Raw genomic sequence first — 20508 nt, 5'->3', positions numbered from 1 at the left:
AGTCTTATCTCAGAAATACACAACAAAAGAAAGTACCAAGTAAGCAAAAGAATGGGGATAAAAACCTGGAAAGAATCGTGGGCATCTTTATCCAAGTAATAACAGGGTCAATGTTTAGCTTTCCAGCTTGTGCACAGGGCAGGAAGACAGTGAACAGCACTTTCATAAACATCCTAGCACATTTCTCTAGCCCAGACCAACCTTTCTTTTTTATTTCTCTTGCTCCCTCTTCAAACACAATCCTCCATTTCTGGGTAGCTGCAGACCCAGGATAACACCAAGGATTGTAAATGAGATCTGAGCAACTTATTTACCCGAAGGAACTTTCACTTCCTGTGCCTATAAGGAAATTCCCTGTTTGCAACTAGACTCTTAATGATGTTATTATCCAGCCCTAGGGCTCTTTTCTCATTATTTTGTGCAACTCTACCCATTAAGCCTCTATTTAAATGTATTATGGATTCTACTTTAATGCATGACCTTCCAGCTTTGTGAAACTGAATTTCATTAGCCTCGTTTCTGCCCATTTCCCTAAACAGTTTAAATCTTTAGTAATCTGGCCCATTCCTGGAATGTACAATTGATACTCCACCCCAGGCTCATCTGTAAGCTTACCCTTTTACCTGAAGACACAATGAAGTCAATTCTCCCTTTGTAGTAAGGGACCTTAGCATGGGGTGATCAGAAAGGTGGAAGCAGGGGTTCTGCTTTTTTGGAGTGGTCGGGATGCCTCTGAACATGGGGGTCTCTCAAACTGGCACTCTGAGGGGTGCTCCTTTACAATCCCCACTCTGCGCCTTGCACTTTGAAGGAGGGGGTCATTGCTTTTCACATTACAGAGGGGGATTTCTCTGAATTTCAGTTTTCCTTCCTCCCTAGGCCCTCCGTGCTATTTCTGCTTCTATTTTTACGTAGGAGAGAGGTTTTGCTGAGAAATGGAACTGGCTGGGTATTGGTTTTATTGCTATTTAGTATGACTCTTAATATCTTTTGTCGCCCCTTGTCATCTGCCAAGAGTCAGTACTTGGAGTCTTTTCCAGTCTCAGGGTTGCATTAACCAGGCACAAGCTTCCAGGAGAGGAAGATGGAGTCAAGCCCTTCCCAGGGTCAGAGAGAAAGTGCTGAAGATTAGAACCTGCCTTGCATGTGGCCAACTCTGATCCCTCGCCAGCACCGCATGGTCCCAGGAAAACCCTGGAGACCCCTGTGCACTGTGCAGTGTCCTTGGAGGCAAAGAGCTGCCTGCCCCAGTTGAGAGACCCCCCAGAAGCAAAAGCCTTTCCCTGATGCCACTATCTGCCCACTGCTTCCCCCTTCCCCAACCCCCACACAGAAAGGGTCAGGAAGAAGAGGGAACCAAACAGACTTTTCAAATTCTAACAGTCCTGATGTCTTCTACTGGCATGTCTGGAGTTTTGTTTTTTGTCTGGCTTGTGTTTTTGTGCTTATTGCTCAGGGATCACCCTTGGCTGAGCTCAGGAGCCGTATGGGATGCCGGGATTGAACCCAGGTCACCTGCGTGCCAAGCAAGTCCCTACCCACTGTACTATCACTCCAATCCCTACTGGAGTTTTTGTGCTCTCCCTACTTGTACTATGAAATGGGCATTTCCTAGGCCAAGGCGTGTCACTAAGCAAGAACCGACCAGCTGTGGAATTTTCCCACTAACCCAGAGATATGGGGATTCCCTTTCTCTTCACTATCCCTCCTTCTCTGTCCAGATATCTCACCCTCCTCCCACACTGCTCTTGAGCCCCTGAAGACTGCTGGCTTGACTGACCCTCACTGGCCAAGTCTCAGCAAGGATTTCCTTGGTGGGGTGGACTTCTGCTCTAGGTGGTATCTTGACTCCCTACCTTCCTTCCTTCCTTCCTTCCTTCCTTCCTTCCTTCCTTCCTTCCTTCCTTCCTCCCTCCCTCCCTCTTTCCCTCCTTCCCTCCCTCCCTCTTTTTGGAGGCCACACCCAGGAGTGCTCAGGGCATACTACTTGAGCTCAGGGTTCTGTGCTCAAGCATCACCTGAAGGGGCTTGGGGAACCATTTGGGGTGCCAAAGATTGAACCCAGGTCAACTGTGTGCAGGGCAAGTGCCTTACCCACTGGACTATCACTCTGGCTCCCGCCGCACCCGCTCAAACCATTTGCTTTTGTGTTTGATGTTTTGGGTAATATGGGAGTTTGAATCCAGGCCTGATTCATGTTCAAGATTAAAAAAAAAAAAAAACAGGCTCTATGGGACAAAATTCAAATGACCGAAGCATGGCTTCACCTGGGAAAGGCCCAGATTTCGTCCCTGGCACTACAGATTCCCTGGGCACTACCAAAAGTGACCCGTCAAAAGCACCAAGACAGGAGTAAGCCCTAAACAAGTGCTGGGTGAGGCTCCAGAAGAAAACCAAAAAATAAATAAATAAAAAAACAACATGCAGACTCCAGGAAAATTAGCAATCGCCATTGGGTCAGGTCGGAGGAAATAAAGAAGCTGAAAGACCTGGGGCCTTTAGATAAAGACACGCAAGTCTAGGGATCGACCTCATTTGGTAACTGGCAGGGAGGACTCACACCACAACCCGACCAGGCTGTCAGGAGATGGGCCTGAGAGACTGGAGAGTCGAGAAGGCTCTTGCTTGCATGTAGACAACCTGGGCTCGATCCTGCCACTACATAGGGTTCCCGAGCACTTCCAGGAATGATCCCTAAGTACAGAGCCCAGCATTGATGTTGAACACTGTTGGATAACACTTTGTTGCTCCCGCAGGGAGCTTAAGGTTTATTGAGCCACTCCTACAACAGAGCAACTGAGGCACAACTAATAATCCTCTATTGCTTTTCTCTTTCTTTTATGTCATTTATATGGTTTACTTCTTATATTCCTAGCAATGTCTTTTTTTATGAGCACAGTAAGATATATCAAGTTTAAAGTTTGGTTCTTCCTGAGGACATCTCACTGTATATTCCAGACCACAGTCCTCAGGCCAGGTTAGTCTTCCTAACCCCAGCAGGGTCCTTTTTCAGTTACCTCTTTTGGGTCATGACAGAGTTTGTCCATGACTGTGCTCTTAACTTATAGTTAAGTATTATGGTGCTTGCAGTTTTTCCCACCTGCATGGTAGAGTCTGGCAAACTACCCGTGAAGTATTCAATATGCCAAAAACTAACAATAATGGGTCCGATTCCCCTGACCTTGAAAGAGCCTCCAATATGGCAGCATTGGGAAGGACGAGTAAGGAGAGGCTGCTAAAATCTCAGGACTGGGATGAATGGAGATGTTACTGGCGCCCACTTGAGCAAATTGATGAACAACAGGGTGACAGTGAGACAGTGATTATGGTGCTTGGCCTGGTCCATTTCAATGCCAGGATGGCTCACAGCTTGCCCTGGGTCCATCAGGCAACTGAGGCCTAAGCCAATAAATACAAATGCCCAGGAATAAATATTATTTTGGAGTGAATTAACTCCCATGTTACATAGCATAGCATCAACTGTCTTCCTGTGTCTATACAAAAAGGACGTTGCTAAATAAACCATATAAATGACATAAAGGAAAGGAAAAACAATATAGGATTATTAGTTGTGCCTTAGGCTGGAGCGATAGCACAGCGGTAGGGCGTTTGCCTTGCACGCAGCCAACATGGCCGACCCGAGTTCGATTCATCCGCCCCTCTCGGAGAGCCCGGCAAGCTACCGAGAGTATCTCGCCCGCACGGCAGAGCCTGGCAAGCTCCCCATGACATATTCGATATGCCAGACACAGTAACAACAAAGTCTCCAATGGAGACGTTACTGGACCCGCTCGAGCAAATCGATGAACAACGGGAGGGCCTTTACCTTTACCTTTAGTTGTGCCTTACTTGCTCTGTTGTAGGAGTGACTCAGTAAACCTTAAGCTCCCTGTGGGAGCTGCAAAGTATTATTCAACAGAGCATAACCTGGGGGTGGGTAGTGACCCAAGTGCCCCTCCACCCAATAACAAAAAAAGGAGATGCCAGGAGACTCGACCCTAGTCCCTTAAACCACTGAAAGAATTCAGTGGTTTTCTCCATTGTAAACTGCAAGTGGAACAAAATAACTCCAGTAACCTTCCAGAGGGAGCACAGCCTGATACACCGGACACTCTCCAGCCAGTAGCTTAGTCCCTCGGTTCAGTGCCCAGGTCATGACCAGTCTTCACAGTTGGAATCTTCACAGCTGGATCTAAGAGGCCAGATGACTCGTGGGCCTCTACTTGAAAAGTGCCTCTTGGCTCTTTCTCCGAAGCTGTTAGGAGCAAATTGTTAAAAAAAAAAAAAAGTCCCGACTTACTTGCTGCAAGGACTTGGCAATTTAATTAACTTCTCTGTGCATCTTCATTTTCACTTGGAGATAATAATAACACCTACCTGACTGCTTTTATTTATTTATTTATGAGACTTAGAGGAGATAGTACATTTGCCTGGCACATATTTTCAGTACAGTCAGATCTTTTCGTCTTTCAAGGCCAGCGGAATGAAAGTGGGGGTGGGGAAAGGCAGGTTTTTTTCCTCCAAGGAGGAAGGAGAAAGAGCTTTTTCTTAAGTGGCTAATCGAACTGACCTCCATTGAGAATGACCTCTTCGTACATTTCTGAATTATCTCTCCTCAAATAAAAAAAATAAGAAAGCCCAAATCAAATTTTCAGAAACAATTCCCATTGTAGTATTTTTTAGATGATGAAAAAAAATCAGCCCAGAAGTAGAGAGGAAGAAAATGTATGAGGATAAGTCCCTAGTCACTTTTTTATTTTTTAAGTTATTATTTGGGAGACACACCAAGCAGTGCTCAGGGTTTTCTCCTGGCTCTGCACTCGGGGATCAATCCTGGTGGGCTGGGGAGACCTTATGGGATGCCGAGGATGGAACCCTGGTTGGCCATGTGCAAGGCAAGGGCCCTATGTGCTGTACTATCGCTCTGGTCCCCAGCTGCATTCTATGATGTCCAATGAGGCATAAGTTTCTCTGTGGCTGCAGAACAGGAATATCTCATCAAGACTTTGTCTCCCTGCTAATATTTTAGTAGTATAAACTAGATATTGAATCATTTTAGAAAGATTAAACTTTGCATGCATTGTTGTTCTGTCTCCTTTTAAACTGAACAAGAAGGAAGGCAGTATTTTCATTGTCACTATCCCAATTATCTTTCTCTAGAGACCTGTCACCATTTTGGTCAAGAAAATTTTTCCAAGAAAGACTGGATTCCTGGTGTGTAAAAAAACATGACACATGACCATATGAACTTAAATAAATCATGGATGTTTAGTTGTGTAGGTATGTAGGCAGGGCCAAGAAGAACATGTCAGACATAATTGCTTGTAATTGTGTATGATTTTGTTCTTTGCCTCTTGTGCTTTTCAGTTTCCTGTTGTACACGTGTTAACTTTTATAAACAACTGTAATATTAAAAACCTGGAAAAAAACAATCCATAAGCTATCTGCTTCTGGAGCTGAAGTGATAGTACAGCAGGCAGGGCATTTGCCTTGCATATTGACAACCAGGATTCAATCCCCTGCATCCCAGATAGTCCCCCAAGCACCGCCAGGAGTAATTCCTGAGTTCAGAGCCAGAAGTAACCCTTAAGGACCACTGGGTGTGACCCCAAAACAAAAGAAAAAGATATATCTACTTCTTGGTATCTACCCCAAGGCCTCCAAACACAATTTATTTTTGGTTTGGGGGTACTCAGGGTTTACTCCTTTCTCTGCGCTCAGGGATCACTCCTGGCAGGCCTTGGGGTGCCACACCAAATGGGGTGCCAGGGATTGAACCCGGGTTGGTCACATGCACACACACGGCATACACACACTACCCACTCTGCCTCCCAAAAACACAACCCTGAAAAGATATTTGTACTCTTATGTTCTTAGCGGTGGAGCGATAGCACAGCGGGTAGGGCGTTCGCCTTACAAGCGGCCAACATGGCCGACCCGAGTTCGATTCCTCCGCCCCTCTCGGAGAGCCCGGCAAGCTACCGAGAGTATTCGATATGCCAGACACAGTAACAACAAAGTCTCCAATGGAGACGTTACTGGGCCCGCTCGAGCAAATCGACGATCAACGGGAGGGCCTTTATCTTTACCTTTACCTATGTTCTTAGCAGCACCAAGAATAATAACCCAAACCTAGAAATAACCCCAGTGTCAAAGGATAGATGACTGGCTAAAAAAACTATGGTACATATACACAAATGGAATACTACTCGACAGTAAGAAAAGATGAAATCATGCAATCTTCTGTCATGTGAAAGGGCCTGGAGAGTATCATGCTTAGTGAAGCTAGGAGAGGGACAGACACAGAATGATCTCTCTCACCCCTGAGATATAAAGAAACGTAGTAGAAAAAAAACGCCAAAGGCAACAGAAACTGAGAACTGGTCCTCCCCAAAAAGCTGACCACAGGGGAGGAAAGAGCAGGGTAGGATGGGGAAAGGAACTGGACAGTGGTGAGAGGAAGTGATCCTTGGGGGAGGCTGTGGTGCTAGTGTGTGTCATGCATGAATCCCTATCATGAACAGAACTATAAAACGACAGTGCCTGAAAAAAGTGCCTGTTATGGAGGCAGACTGGATGGGTGCAGGGAAACTGCAGACACTGGTGGAAGGAAGTTGACACTGGTGTTAGAATACTATATGCCTGAAACTTAATCATGAATAACTTTGTAAATTACAGTGCCTTAATTAAAAAAATATATTTTTTAAATCCGAAAGCAAAGGAGCTAGAGCAATAGTACAGCAGGTAGGATACTTCCTGGTATGCGGTCAACCTGGAATCAATACTCAGCATTCCGTATGTCCCCTGAGCACCTCCAGGAGTGATTCTTGAGTGCTGACCCAGGAATAACTCTTGAGCATTGCTGGGTGTGACCCTCAAACCAATAAATAGAATCTGAACAAAAATCTAGAATGTACATTAAACTATAATTCAGGGGGCAGAGAGACAGTCCAAACAGTAGGCAAGTTGTTTGCATTGCACACAGCTTGACCTGGTTCAATTCCCAGCATCCTGTATGACGCCTTGATCCCTGCAAGCAGTAATCCCTGGGCACAGAGAAGGTGTGGGACAGAACCCAGGACAGGGGGACAGAATAGAGCCCAGGAGAGGGGTCAGGGTAAGATCTTACAACCAGGCAGTCTGGCTGTGTCTTGGCTTTGAGTCTTGGCTTTGTCACTTCTCTTGAGAATCAAAGGACCCCCCTTTGTTGAATATCTCAGAAATGTTCTGTTATTAAAGTAGTACCTGCTGGGGCCCTGAGGCCTGGGGCATGTTACCGCCTTGCCTGGCGGTAGTGGGGTTCAGAGTTTGATCTCAGTCATAGACCCCCCCCCCACGTCCAAGTGCAATAGCAGCAGTTCTATTTTCAGAATCCCCACAACCCCCCACATTGAAGGAGCTGTAGCCAAGTGTGTATGACCTGTGTCACTGCAATGACAAACAAGGGATGGGAGGGGAACACAATGTAAGGAGCAGGCCTTGCCCCCGGAAATGTTGATTTGCTAAAAGCCCATGAAAGCTCTTACTGTCCTTTTGTTCCTTAAAGAAGCACTAATTTTTAAAAATCTACAGCAGTTCCTTTTCACTTGTCAGAGTAACAGTGCTTATTACTTACCTGGAAAGGAATCCTGAGTTTATTGCCTTAGAGGTGATTTAATCATTAAGCATCACTCCTGACTTTAAATTGTGGATAATAACCCGCATCTGTATAAAAGAAAATGCTAGCCTCTCAGTTCATTACCACTCTGTCTCAGCTTTTCTGTGTTTTTTTCCCTCCTTGTTAGGAAGAAAAATCCATCAAAATAAGATGAGTCAGGGGCTGGAGATAGTACAGCAGGTAAGACACGTGCCTAGCACAGGTTTGATGCCTGGTACTACGTATGGTCCCCTGGGACCTGCCGTAAGTGATTCCTAAGTGCAGAGCCAGGAGTAAGCCCTGAACACTGTCCAGAGGGAGGGCGGGAGAGAGGGAAGAATGGAAGGAAGGGAGGAAGGGAAGGAGAAAGGGAAAGAGGGAGGAGGGAGTAAAGGAAGGAAGGGAGGGGGGAAGGGAGGAAGGAAGGAAGGAAGGAAGGGAGGGAGGGAGGGAGGAAGGAAGGAAGGAAGGAAGGAAGGAAGGAAGGAAGGAAGGAAGGGAAGGAAGGACCCATTATTCTCATTTGATATATTTCCATAACCAATATGAAACCCAGGGCCTCAAACATGCAAATCACGTGCTCTAACTGCTGAGCTCCACTCCCTTGGTCTCCTTTGATATATCTCACTGCTCCTTGATCTTCACTTTCTTAATCTCTGATTATTTCTGTCTTCCCTTTTTATGGACTTTGTTATAAAAAGTTGTTCTATCGTTGATTTCATCTCATATTATTAAAAATTTAGAAACTGGCCACCTAAATGCTTGATGATCTGCTACTGATAACCATTTTAACAAATCCACAGATCCATTTTTATAATGGCCACTTTATTTTTAGCATGCTTATTTAAAATTAATCATGGCTGGAGAGAGAGTACAAGAGGAAAGGCTCTTTGCCTTGCCTGCCACTGACCCCGTTTCTCTCCCTGGCTCCACACATTGTTCCCTGAGCCCTACCAGGGCTCACTTCTGAGCATAGAACCAGAAATACTGGCAGGTGTAGCCCCAAACCAAATACATTATCACTTTGTAGCACTGTAGCACTGTCCTCCTGTTGTTCATCGATTTGCTCGAGCGGGCCCAGTAATGTCTCCATTGTGAGACTTGTTGTTACTGTGTTTGGCACATCGAATACGGCACAGGGAGCTTGCCAGGCTTTGCTGGGCAGGCAGGATACTCTCGGTAGCTTGCCAGGCTCTCCGAGAGGGGCGGAGGAATTGAACCCAGCCCGGCTGGGCCAGCTGCTCGCAAAGCAAACACCCTCCTGCTGTGCTATCGCTCCAGCCAAAAAACCATTGATACATAAAATAAGGGACCAAAGAAATAAGGTGCTCGTCTTGCATGAACTAACTGCTTAGCTCCTGGGCACCACACATTATTCTGGGGGTACCACCAGGAATGGTCCCTGAGCACGGAGGGTGTAACCCCACCCCCACCCCAAAACAACAGCAACATTAATGTAATCCGGAAATGAAATAGTGTTCTTTCATCACAGCATAAAATCCCAGCAAGTGGAGAATTACTTAATCTTTTAACAAAATACAGGTGTCTACTTATTTAGGAAGATTCTGCTCCCTTTCCTAAAACAGATCCATGTGTACCAGGTCAAACGTGATGCTACTGACATCATGACAAGCTAGTCCATTTTTTTCCTTTGTTGCTGGATCCTGCCTGCCCTCCAGACATCCCCAGCCCGCTCTGCAAGGAATCATGCCCTCAGCAGGCAGGATGCCCCCAGCCCTGCCAGTGCTAAACAACATGGTGGACAGGGCCATGCTCAGAGAGACCCTGGAGGTGGGTGTGAACAAATTCCAGCTCCCTCACTTCTAGCCTGGACACTCCCAGAAGAGATGCAAATCCAACAAGGGTGAGCTGCACCCCAACATTTTCCTCCCCATATCACAAAAATACCCCTAAACTCAACCATCTTGTCTCACAGCTCAAGAGACAATATTCATGTGGTTCTACTGCCTGAACATCTAAGATCTGGTGCTCATTTGTACTCCTTGGCTGACTTTTGTAGGGGGAATAAAAAGTGTCATGAATGAAATTCTCCAATTACCAGCAGTTCTTTAAGATTAGAAGATCAGAGAAGGATAAAAATATTGCTCTTCTACACTGCACCTCACTGCATGGTTTCCCAGCTCTCTGTGTCTTCCTTCTGGCCAGGATCCGGGGACCATGATCCAATAGGAACAAAACTGGCATGGTAAAGCAATTAGACAAAGAAAAAGTGATGCATTCAAATGAAGCCAAGTGGACTACAGAGATATAGTACAGTGGGTAAGGCACTTGCCTTGCACACGGCTGACCCGAGTTCAATCCCCAGCATCCTACAGAGTTCCTTGAGCCTGCCAAGAGTAATCCCTGAGTGCAGAGCCAGGAGTAAGGCCTGAGCATAGTCAGGTGTGACCCCAAAACAAAACAACAACAAAAGTAAAAGGAAGCTAAGCAACAAGAAGAAAAAATTGAAAAGATGAAAGTGAAAGATGATGACAACAATGCCATTAAAAACAGGCAGAGACCCTGGTGATGACCCCAGATGTCCGTGCAGGTAGGTGGTGGCCACTTTGACTGAACCTTCCATGGGTAGTAGAGTGGGGAAAAGGTCTGGAAGAAGCTGAGGAATATAAAGAAACATGTTCAGTGCTAGAACCAGTGAAATTAGAAGCATGGAGACTTTCTGTATGGGAGTTTGTGTGCATTTGATATTAATACCCATTCCATAATCCATTATTTTGATTGCTGCCAAGTAATATGAGAATGTGACTCTTTTTATTTTATTTTATTTACTTTTATTAGTGAAACATCATGAGGTACAGTTGTAGACTTACAAATTTTTGTTCTTGGGTTTCAGTTATACAACGATCAAGTACCCATCCCTCCACCAGTGCCCATATTCCACCACCAAGGGTCCCAGTATCCCCCCCCATCCCACCCTGCCTCTGTGGCAGGGCATTCCCTTTTGTTCTCTCTCCTTTTGGGTGTTGTGGTTTGCAAAAGAAACATTGAGTGGCAATCCTGTTCGGTCTATAGTCTACTTTCAGTATGCTTCTCCCATCCTGAGAGGATCCTCCCAACACCCTTTATTTGGTGCTCCCTTTTCCCCTAGCATGTGTGGCTGGCCTCCAAGTCATGGAGCAAAATTCCTGGTACTAATCTCGGCCACTCTTGGGTGTTAGTCTCCTATTTTGTTACTTTATGTTTTCCAGATGAATGCAATCTTTCTATGTCTGTCCCTCTCTTTCTGATTCAATTCGCTTAGCATGATACTTTCCATGTAGTACCATCTGTATGTAAATTTCATGACTTCATCTTTTCTAACAGCTACATAGTACTCCATTGTGTAAATGTACCAAAGTTTCTTTAACCAGTCATCTGTTCTCGGGCACTCAGGTTTTTTCCAGATTCTGGCTATTATAAAGAGAGCTGCAATGAACAAACAAGTGCAGATGTCACTTCGACTATACCTTTTTGCCTCTCTGGGATATATTCCCAGGAGTGGTATTGCTGGGTCAAATGGGAGCTCAATTTCTAATTTTTGGAGAATCGTCCATACTGCTTTCCAAAAGGGCTGAACTAGCTGGCATTCCCACCAGCAGTGAAGGAGGGTCCCTTTCTCGCTGAGAATGTGACTCTTTTTACACAGTTGTTGTTTGGTTTGATTTTTGCCTAATTTAATGTCAAATAAATGAATTCACATGTTTTTTAAAAGGCAGAGAAGAAAAGATCTAGAAAGCCTCAAAGATATGAGCTCATCTTTTTCTTTTTTGAGGGGGGAGCAGGGGACTGAGGTGTAGGGGTGTCCACCAAATGGAACTCAGGGGCCCCTCTGGTGATGACTCTCACTGACCGGAGGATGCTATGCTGCTCAGAGGGGACTCTGCAATGTTATGGGCTTTCAGTCCCTGCCTGCCCCTCCCCACCAGGGAGCTGTGGGGACCTCCATGAGTCCAGCTGCCAGAAGGGACTGGTCTGAAGCATTCAGATCTATAAACAACATGCAGTAGAACCACTCAGGACACAAGGGCTGGGATATCTCCAGGCATCGCCACTGGTCTATAGACTAAGAATTTGACAGCAATGGTGTGGCCTGGGCCACTGGCAATTTAATAAATGCCTTCTTCAGGGCATTGATTTTAATCCTGGGCAGAACTGACCACCTAAGTAAATTTATGTAAGTGTGAGATGAGGGGAATCATCTATATGACTGTGTCCATGTTTTGATACTGGAAAATAGTTATCATAAGTATATAGCTAATTGATTTTGTGTTTGCATTTTATTGTCTTCTATTTTTTTTAAATTTTGGTCCTTTTTTCCCCTCTTTTTGGGTCACACCCGGCTTTGCACAGGGGTTACTCCTGGCTCATGAACTCAGGAATTACTCCTGGCGGTGCTCAGGGGACCATAAGGGGTGCTGGGAATCGGCCGCGTGCAAGGCAAATGCTCTACCCGCTGTGCTATGACTCCAGAGTCAATTTTGGTATATATATATATATATATATACACATATATATATATATATATATACACATATATATATATATTTTGCTTTTTGGGTCACACCCGACAATGCACAAGGGCCACTCCTGGCTCTGTACTCAGGAATTACTCCTGGCCGTGCTTGGGGGACCATATGGGATGCTGGGACTCGAACCTGGGTCAGCCGTGTGCAAGGCAAATGCCCTACCCTCTGTGCCATCTCTCCAGCCCCAATTTTGGTACATTTTAAAAAAACCCTTTGGGTGAGTTCATTGGTCTCATGAAGGCCTTCTTTCAGTTACTAAACTAGAAAAAGCAACATTTTTGCAAATTAGAATGAAGGTTAATAACAATTTTTTCTTTTGAGTATATTATGAATCCAGGACGAAAGCCACATCCACCTACTGACCAACCAAAGTCATGGGAGGTTCATTTACACAGAAAGGAGAAGGAAATCCTGAGAATCCCACTTTATGATTTTTTGGTTGTTGTTGGGGATCAAACCCAGCATCTCACACATGCAAGGAGCCCATTGTAAGCCCTTCTGGGACTTTTTAGAGAAAGCATACAGCTCAGTCCTATTCTATTACCAACTCTAGTAAACAATGAATTGAAGCAGAAAATAGGAGTCTTAGCATAGAGTCCAAATATTTTATAATAATAATAATAATAATAATAATAATAATAGCACTGGGCTGGAGCGATAGCACAGCAGTAGGGCGTTTGCCTTGCATGCAGCTGGCTTGGCCAAGCCGGGTTCGATTCCTCCGCCCCTCTCAGAGAGCCTGGCATGCTACCGAGAGTATCTCGTCTGCACGACAAAGCCTGGCAAGCTACCCATGACGTATTCAATATGCCAAAACACAGTAACAAGTCTCACAATGGAGACTTTCCTGGCGCCTGTTCGAGCAAACCGATGAACAATGGGAGGACAGTGCTACAGTGCTACAATAATAATAATAATAATAACAAACATAAAAGGTGCATAGAGGTAGATTTTTTGTTTTGTTTTTGGGCCATACCCGGTGGTGCTTGAGAGTTACTCGTGGTTGTATGCTCAGAAGACTATGTGATGCTGGTGACTGAACCCTGTCTGTCACACACAAGGACAGCACCTTATGCACTGTACTATCTCTCCACACAAACCTCCAGAGATTTATGACTAAGAAACCTTGAGCATGATAAGATAAAGAGCAAGAAACCCATAAAACTTTTATGAGGAGCTGGGAAGATGACTCAAGGGCTGGGGTGGCAGACTCTGCATGAAAAAACCCCTGGGTCTGATCCCTGGCATTTCATGGTCCCCAGAGCACTGAAGGGAGTTTCCCCTGGCACTGTTGGGTGTGGCCCCAAACAAACAAAATTCGTGACCGGCAGGAATAGGAAGAGGAACCTCACATCTCCCTCTCCCAGACAAAGGGGGAAAGTGAGTCTTTAACTCCTTTGAGCAAATACCTCTCTCTGTACTCTTCTCTCTCTCTCTCTCTCTCTCTCTCTCTCTCTCTCTCTCTCTCGCTCTCATTACTGAAATTTTGTTTCACTGATTTTTAATCTTTTTTTTTTAATTTCTTCTTTTTTAAACTGAGCCACCATGAGATGCACAGTTACAAAGCTGTTCATAATATAGTGAAAAATTTCAGGGAAATAAATGCCTCACCAAGAATACTTTACCTAGCCAGACTCTCATTCAGATCTGAAGGAACGCTATACAACTTCACAGATAACAACTCAGAAAATTCATAGACTCAAAACCATCGTTACAAGAACTAAATGGCTACTTTAAGCTAAGACAAGCCCCACAAATATGCCAAATTTCTGCAGAAAGACGGGACAAAAATCCCATAACAATAATCTTGCTCTGCTAACTTGAGCACCTCCCAGGCTTTAAGTAAACTTCCCTTTCTCTCCTCTGGACCCATCTCTGGCTGGTCCGTGTCACTCTGCGCCAAGTTCAGGGGCCGCTGCAGCTCTGTGCCCTTTCAGCTAATTCTCTCACCGGAAGAAGACAGAAGTGAGTGGTTCATGATCCTCCTCCCTCACCAACAGCTGACTGTAAGGAGAAATGGTAGACTATCAGTGTTGTCTTTCTTCACCTTGGAGCCATTTGGGATTCCTTGGCCCCTAGATTAATCTGTCCTGATGCCTTTTTAATCTGGGTATTTCTTTCAAATCCTTATGAATGTTCCTTGAATCATTTTCAATGATCTCTTATTTCTTAAAACAAAAACACACCCACTCAAACATATCCCCACCCCCAAAATAAGTCTCCAGGGCCATTAAGCTAAATGGCTTAATTTGTTATGCATTATAATTTTATCTGTATTACTTAATCTGCATTGAAATAAATACACAAAGTAACTCAAAGCTATTTTCCGCAAAAGATAAAGCTGAGGACTAGAAAGAAAGCATATGCCTTTTTATTTTTAAAAACAATAGGGTTATGGGGCTGGAGTGATAGCACAGCGGGTAGGGCATTTGCCTTGCACACGGCCCAGCATCCCATATGGTCCCCTGAACACCACCAGGGGTAATTCCTGAGTGCAGAGCCAGGAGTAACCCCTGTGCATCGCCAGGTTTGACCCAAAAAGCAAAAAACAAAAACAAAACAAAACATAACAACCAATAGGGCCAGGGCCTGAGCAATAGTACAGTGGGTAGGGTGTTTGCCTAGACCCTGGTTAAATCCCTGGCATCCCATATGGTCCCTGGAGCAATGCCAGGAGTAATTCCTGAGCGGAGAGCTAGAAGTATCCCCTGAGCATCACTGGGTGTGACTCAAAAAGACAAAAATATAATAATAATAATAATAATAATTTTTAAGAAAAAAAATAAGGCCAGAGAAATAGAATAGGGTCAAGGCACTTGTCTTGCATGCAGCTGATCCCAGTTCAATCCCACCCACCAAATGTGATCTTCAAAGCCCTCCAGGAGAGATACTTGAGAACAGAGCCAGGAGTAAGACCTGAGGACCACCAGGTCTACTCCTCCCCCACGCCACCCCCCAAAAAACAGAAAAAGACTGCATTCTCCAAGTCTTTTAGCTATCTATAAACCAGTTTGTTGGTGAAATAACCAATGTTTCTTTTATTTGAGGTCAACAGGTTATGTAGCGAAAGTCTTCCAGCTTTTTCCACTTTACAGCTTTACAGCTTTTTCCACTTTACAGGCAATCACGTTGGCCTTCTAATGTATTCCTCCAGAGACAATTTCTATATGCACACACAATTTATGTAAAATGTTAATTTCACTAAATTTAATTTAATGTTAATTTCACTAACTTTAACAGTTTAGTATTCATAGACATCACAAAGGAATGTGCCAAATTTAAAAATCAAAACTACTATTTACAAATGCACTAATTTCCTTTCTCTAAAATACAGGGTCTGGAACAATAGCACAGCAGGTAGGGCGTTTGCCTTGCATGCAGCCGACCCAGGTTCAATTCCAAGCATCCCATATGGTCCCCCGAGCACCACCAGGAGTAATTCCTGAGTGCATGAACCAGGAGTAACTCCTGTGCATCGACGGGTGTGACCCAAAAAGCAAAAAATAAAATAAAATAAAATACAGCATCTAATCAAATGTACTCCTGTGCCTAATACACATATTATAACTGTTTTGCACTAAAAGACTGCTCTCGTTTCTGAATTTCTTGTAATATGTCCTGATTCCCTGTATTTCAGATTCTCTAATATTCAATGCAAATATTATCGGGTTTTAACTGAAGTCGTCCTTTCCCTAACACAGTCTTTGAGTCCTTTAAGTCATGTTGGAAATTTGTTAGGTAGCCAGTGACGTAGCAGCCCCAGAAAGTCTGCCGCTAAGTCCTGATGCTGTGATGTCTTCGCTGAACTTCTGATGAACGGTTTTATCTCCCCGTTCTGAGTGGGTGGGCAGAAAAGGCCCCCATGGCTAGCCCTACAGAACGGATGGAAAAAAGCAGGAACATGGATTACATGAAGGAGGGATTCGAACACAGGTCAGAAAACAATCTGATGATTTCCAGGCCTGGGCTGTGCTCAGTGGCTGAGCGTTTGCCTCGCAGGGACAAGGCCCTGGATTTGGTCCTGGCATCCCCACCACCACAGATACCAAATCGCTGTGCTAACTTCCAGCTCACGTCAATCCCAGCTATCAAGAATTTACGGGGGGGAAAGGGGGTGGAGGAGGGAAACCACAATAAAAGGATCTGAGCATGCAAGTACAAACCCCAGACACGGGCTGAGGAGGGCAGCCTGAAAAGCAGCTGCAGGCCGCCTCTGGGGAAGGAACACTGGAACTTCAGGCAGAGAACTGCCGAAGCCTGGAGAGAGCTTGGGAGACTGCAGATTGGGATGACGGTGGGTACTGGGGGTGGGGGTGGGGTAGCCAAGGCATCTCAGGTTGGCTCAATTCTGCACATCTACATACACAGCTTCAGAGATGTACCCCAAGAGTCACCTGACCATTGGGGTCCCAGTCTCTTAGCACAGCTGGGCTTTCCTCTGCCCTCAACCCCATAAGCAAATGAGACCACATTCATTTTAAATTGTTCTGTGGCTCTATTTCAGCGCTACCCTGTTGAACAGGAAGGATATTCATCTCTACACATGCGAGACTGGATGCTACTGGCTGCCGGGAGCTGCTGAGGGAAATCGCTGAATAGTGACACAGTCACAGGCTCTTCTCCCGCTCTGGACTGGAGGGCGAGGAGTGACACGGTTGTAGAATTAGAACTTCGGTTCCAAGGCTTAACATAGATTGTGGATTTGAGGCAATGGGGTCCAGTATGTATGCAGGAGTATAAAAGTATAGAAAATTTGAAAAATAAGCAAATCAGTGACTAAGTAGATGTGAGAATTGAACTCTTGAGGACCCCATGGGTTTGAGCATGTTTTAAGGAGTGAAGGAAGAGAAAAAATTGAACGTTTTTCTTCTTTTTTTACTTTAGTTTTGGGGCTTTTTCTGTTGAACTTTTTTCTTCTTTTTTTACTTTAGTTTTGGGGCTTTTTCTGTTGGTGCTCAAGATTATTCCTGGCTGTGTTCAGGAATGATCCCTGGTGGTTCTCAGAAGACATGTGTGGTCCCAGAATTCAAACCTGGGTCAGAGGGATGCAGGCAAGCAAGTTTCTTAGACCCCTGTCCTGCCTCACCACCTATCCTTCCCAATTCAATTATTCTTAGGTAAAGGTAAAGGTAAAGGCCCTCCCTTTGGTCGTCGATTTGCTCGAGCGGGCCCAGTAACGTCTCCATTGGAGACTTTGTTGTTACTGTGTCTGGCATATCGAATACTCTCGGTAGCTTGCTGGGCTCTCCGAGAGGGGCAGAGGAATCGAACTCGGGTCGGCCATGTTGGCCACGTGTAAGGCGAACGCCCTACCTGCTGTGCTATCGCTCCAACATGGCCGACCCAATTATTCTTAGTAAAGATGAAAAATTTAGCTTTAGACCAGCTGGATTTAAGCCCACAAATTTCAAAGAGCCCAAAAAGAGAGTTGAAGATACAACCAAAGGCACAAGTGCAAAGAATGGAGAAGAGGTTATATAGCAAAGATTTTAGGGACAGGGGTAGCTCAAAGATCTATCATGCTCCAGGCTCCAGGCTCAATCTCCAGCAACTCAAGGTTTCCCAAGAACCATTGGGTGATGGTGATTGAACTTTTTTCAATGATGGGCCCTGACATTATTGGGGAAATTCCCCCAAGAACCAAAAGTTATTATAGAACATTTCAAATACGTCAAGTGTAGACCAAGTAGCAATGCATTTCCACACATCTACTTCCTGGCATCAATGATAATGTGGGCTAGAGAGATAGTACAATAGAAAGGGCATTTGCTTTGCAAACAGCTGATCTGGATTCGCTCCCCAGGACCCCATATGCTTCCCTGAGCCCACCAGGAGCGATTACTGAAAACAGAGCCAGGAGAAAACCTGACACAGCCTGTTGTGACTCCAAAACAAAAGACAAAATAATGATCAACTTTTTTTTTTTTTTTTTTTTTTTTGCTTTCTGGGTCACCCCCGGTGATGCACAGGGGTCATTCCTAGCTCTGCACTCAGGAATTACCACTGGTGGTGCTCAAGGGACCATATGGGATGCTGGGAATCGAACCTGGCTTGGCCGCATGCAAGGCAAATGCCCTACCTGCTATGCTATTGCTCCAGTCCCAATAATGACCAACTCTTGACCAATCTTGTTTCATTCAGACTTCCTACCCTGCATTATCTAGAAGCACAGTCCAAACATGGAGATTTCAAAGTATGATGGAGAGAGGCTGAAGAGATAGATCAAGGTACTGAGCACATGTTTTGCATAGGAGCAGCCTAAGTTCCAGCCCCCGCATAGCATCTGGTCCCCTGAGCATGAGTTCCTGAGCCTAGGGAAGCCTCTGAGCGTCTCTGGCTGGAAAAATTAGATTCTGGAGGAAGGATCTCAGAGAAACAGAAAGCAAACCTCACTTACAAATAACAAAGCTAAGGAGTAGCAGTATTAGTAATGTAAAAAGTAAAGATGTGGAAATTTGTTCAGAACACTAAGATTGCTAGAGAGATAGTACAGCTGGTAGGACACTTGTATTGCACCTGGATGCCATGGGTTTGATCCTTGGCACCCTTGCAGGCCCTTGAGCCCATTAAGGAATGATCCCTGAGCACAGCAAGCTGTAGACCAAAACCCTGAAAAACAAAACATTCTTTTGTAAGCGTTTAAAAACATATTTGTGAGAATATTTATGATTGTTTGTAGCTTCATATGTTTTTTGTTGCATATAAGTGGTGCCAGGGATTAAATCCAGGCCCCCACATACCCAAGGCAAGTGCTCTATCATTGAATTCCAACCCCGACTCTTTCATTTGTAATTTCGTCAACCTGTCAACCCCACACGTGTCATGAATGAGAAAAATCTGATCGTCACGTAGGCCTCCCACAAGCAGCAGGATAAGGGCAGTGAACTCACCAACCATTGATTAGTTTCACACTGGCCCTGCCGCTGTTGATTACACTCTAAGCAGGTCTTTGATACAACAAAATTGTGTTATCTGGCCAGAGTCAGCTTACTCACGGCTGCCAGGAAAGTCACCTTAAATGACGCATCACTTCCTGTACTTACTCACCTAAATGGATGGCACAAGCCTGCTGGCAGGTGCAGTGGGCAGAACACGTACAAAGCAGTCAGAGGTATGATGGCATGAATTCCATAGGAGGGCATGACCTGGATAATATTTAGCCTTGCCAAGGAAAAGATTTTCACGGTAGCAGAGAATATGGCAGTTCAGGCAACCAGGGTCTGTTCACTACAGTAAATGAATCAAGGTGAGTCACGGCTTAAAAAAGTGGCAATGTGCTTCGTAGATATGCTATGAAACACACTCTGGCTTTTTGGAAAACACTGATTTTAAAAACTGTATTTGGTAATACTCATAGAAAATATCTTATGAGCATTACTCACGAGACTTCAGACCCTGGACACGTCACAGTCCTGGGTCTAACAGCCACTTCAATCATTTTGGTCTTAAGTAAAGATGTTGCTGAAATCTAGGGAGAGGAGCAAAGAGCAAGTTAGCTCCCAGCTCAGTCGTGAAAAATCACTAGAAGAGTGAAATGTAAGTCTGACGAAGCCAGAGAGATAGCCCCAAGAAGTGGAGCATATGCTTTGTATGCAGGAGTCCTGGGTTCAATCCCTGATACTACATATGCCCCCTCCCCCCCGTGCCACCAGGAGTAATGCCTGAGCATGGAGCCATGAGTACCCCCAAGTACCACTGGGTGTGGCTCCAAAACAAGCAACATTGACCATTTCTTCCATTTTCCACTATTTGCATTCTTCCTAACATATATTCATTCAACAATAATCCAGTGCCAATATGCCAAAGGGAGGAGCATGGTGGAACGTCACCACGTTGACTCTGATGTGTACCACTGGTGGCTCACATTGAAATGTGGTTTAATGAACACAAATTGCAGTGCTGGTGTCACCATTTCAAACAAAAGAACTACTGCTTCCAGGCCAATGGCAGGCCTGAGGACACTTAAGTTTAAAAAAGAAAGAAATCTTATTGGAGAAAAAAAAAACATTTAGCTTCCAGGAGCTTGGTTTTATAGTCTCTGGATGGCCGTTGATGGGGTTACACAGCAGTTGGTGGGTGTAACTGTCTAGCTACCGGAAGGTGGGGGAGCTGGGTGGAGGAGGCCCAGTCCCGAACCGAGCAGGCTCGGAGATCTCAGCCCTGGGGTCCCGCACACCTGGGTTCCTCTGCCGGTTCCTCATCCAAGCGTGTGGAGAGTGGTCTCAGCATGGCTTTGGCTGGGTCCTGGAGGTCTTCAGCTGTCGGGGTCTGCTCGGGGACCTCTTATTCTCTAGTTCTCACTGTCAGAGAACCCGGAAGGCTACTGAGAGTTATCATAACCACCTG

The sequence above is a fragment of the Sorex fumeus genome, unplaced genomic scaffold (genome assembly GCF_029834395.1).
Source record: "Sorex fumeus unplaced genomic scaffold, SorFum_2.1 ptg000010l, whole genome shotgun sequence".
NCBI lineage: Eukaryota > Metazoa > Chordata > Mammalia > Eulipotyphla > Soricidae > Sorex > Sorex fumeus.
The sequence above is the reverse complement of the archived record's forward strand: the minus strand, read 5'-3'. Positions refer to the sequence as shown.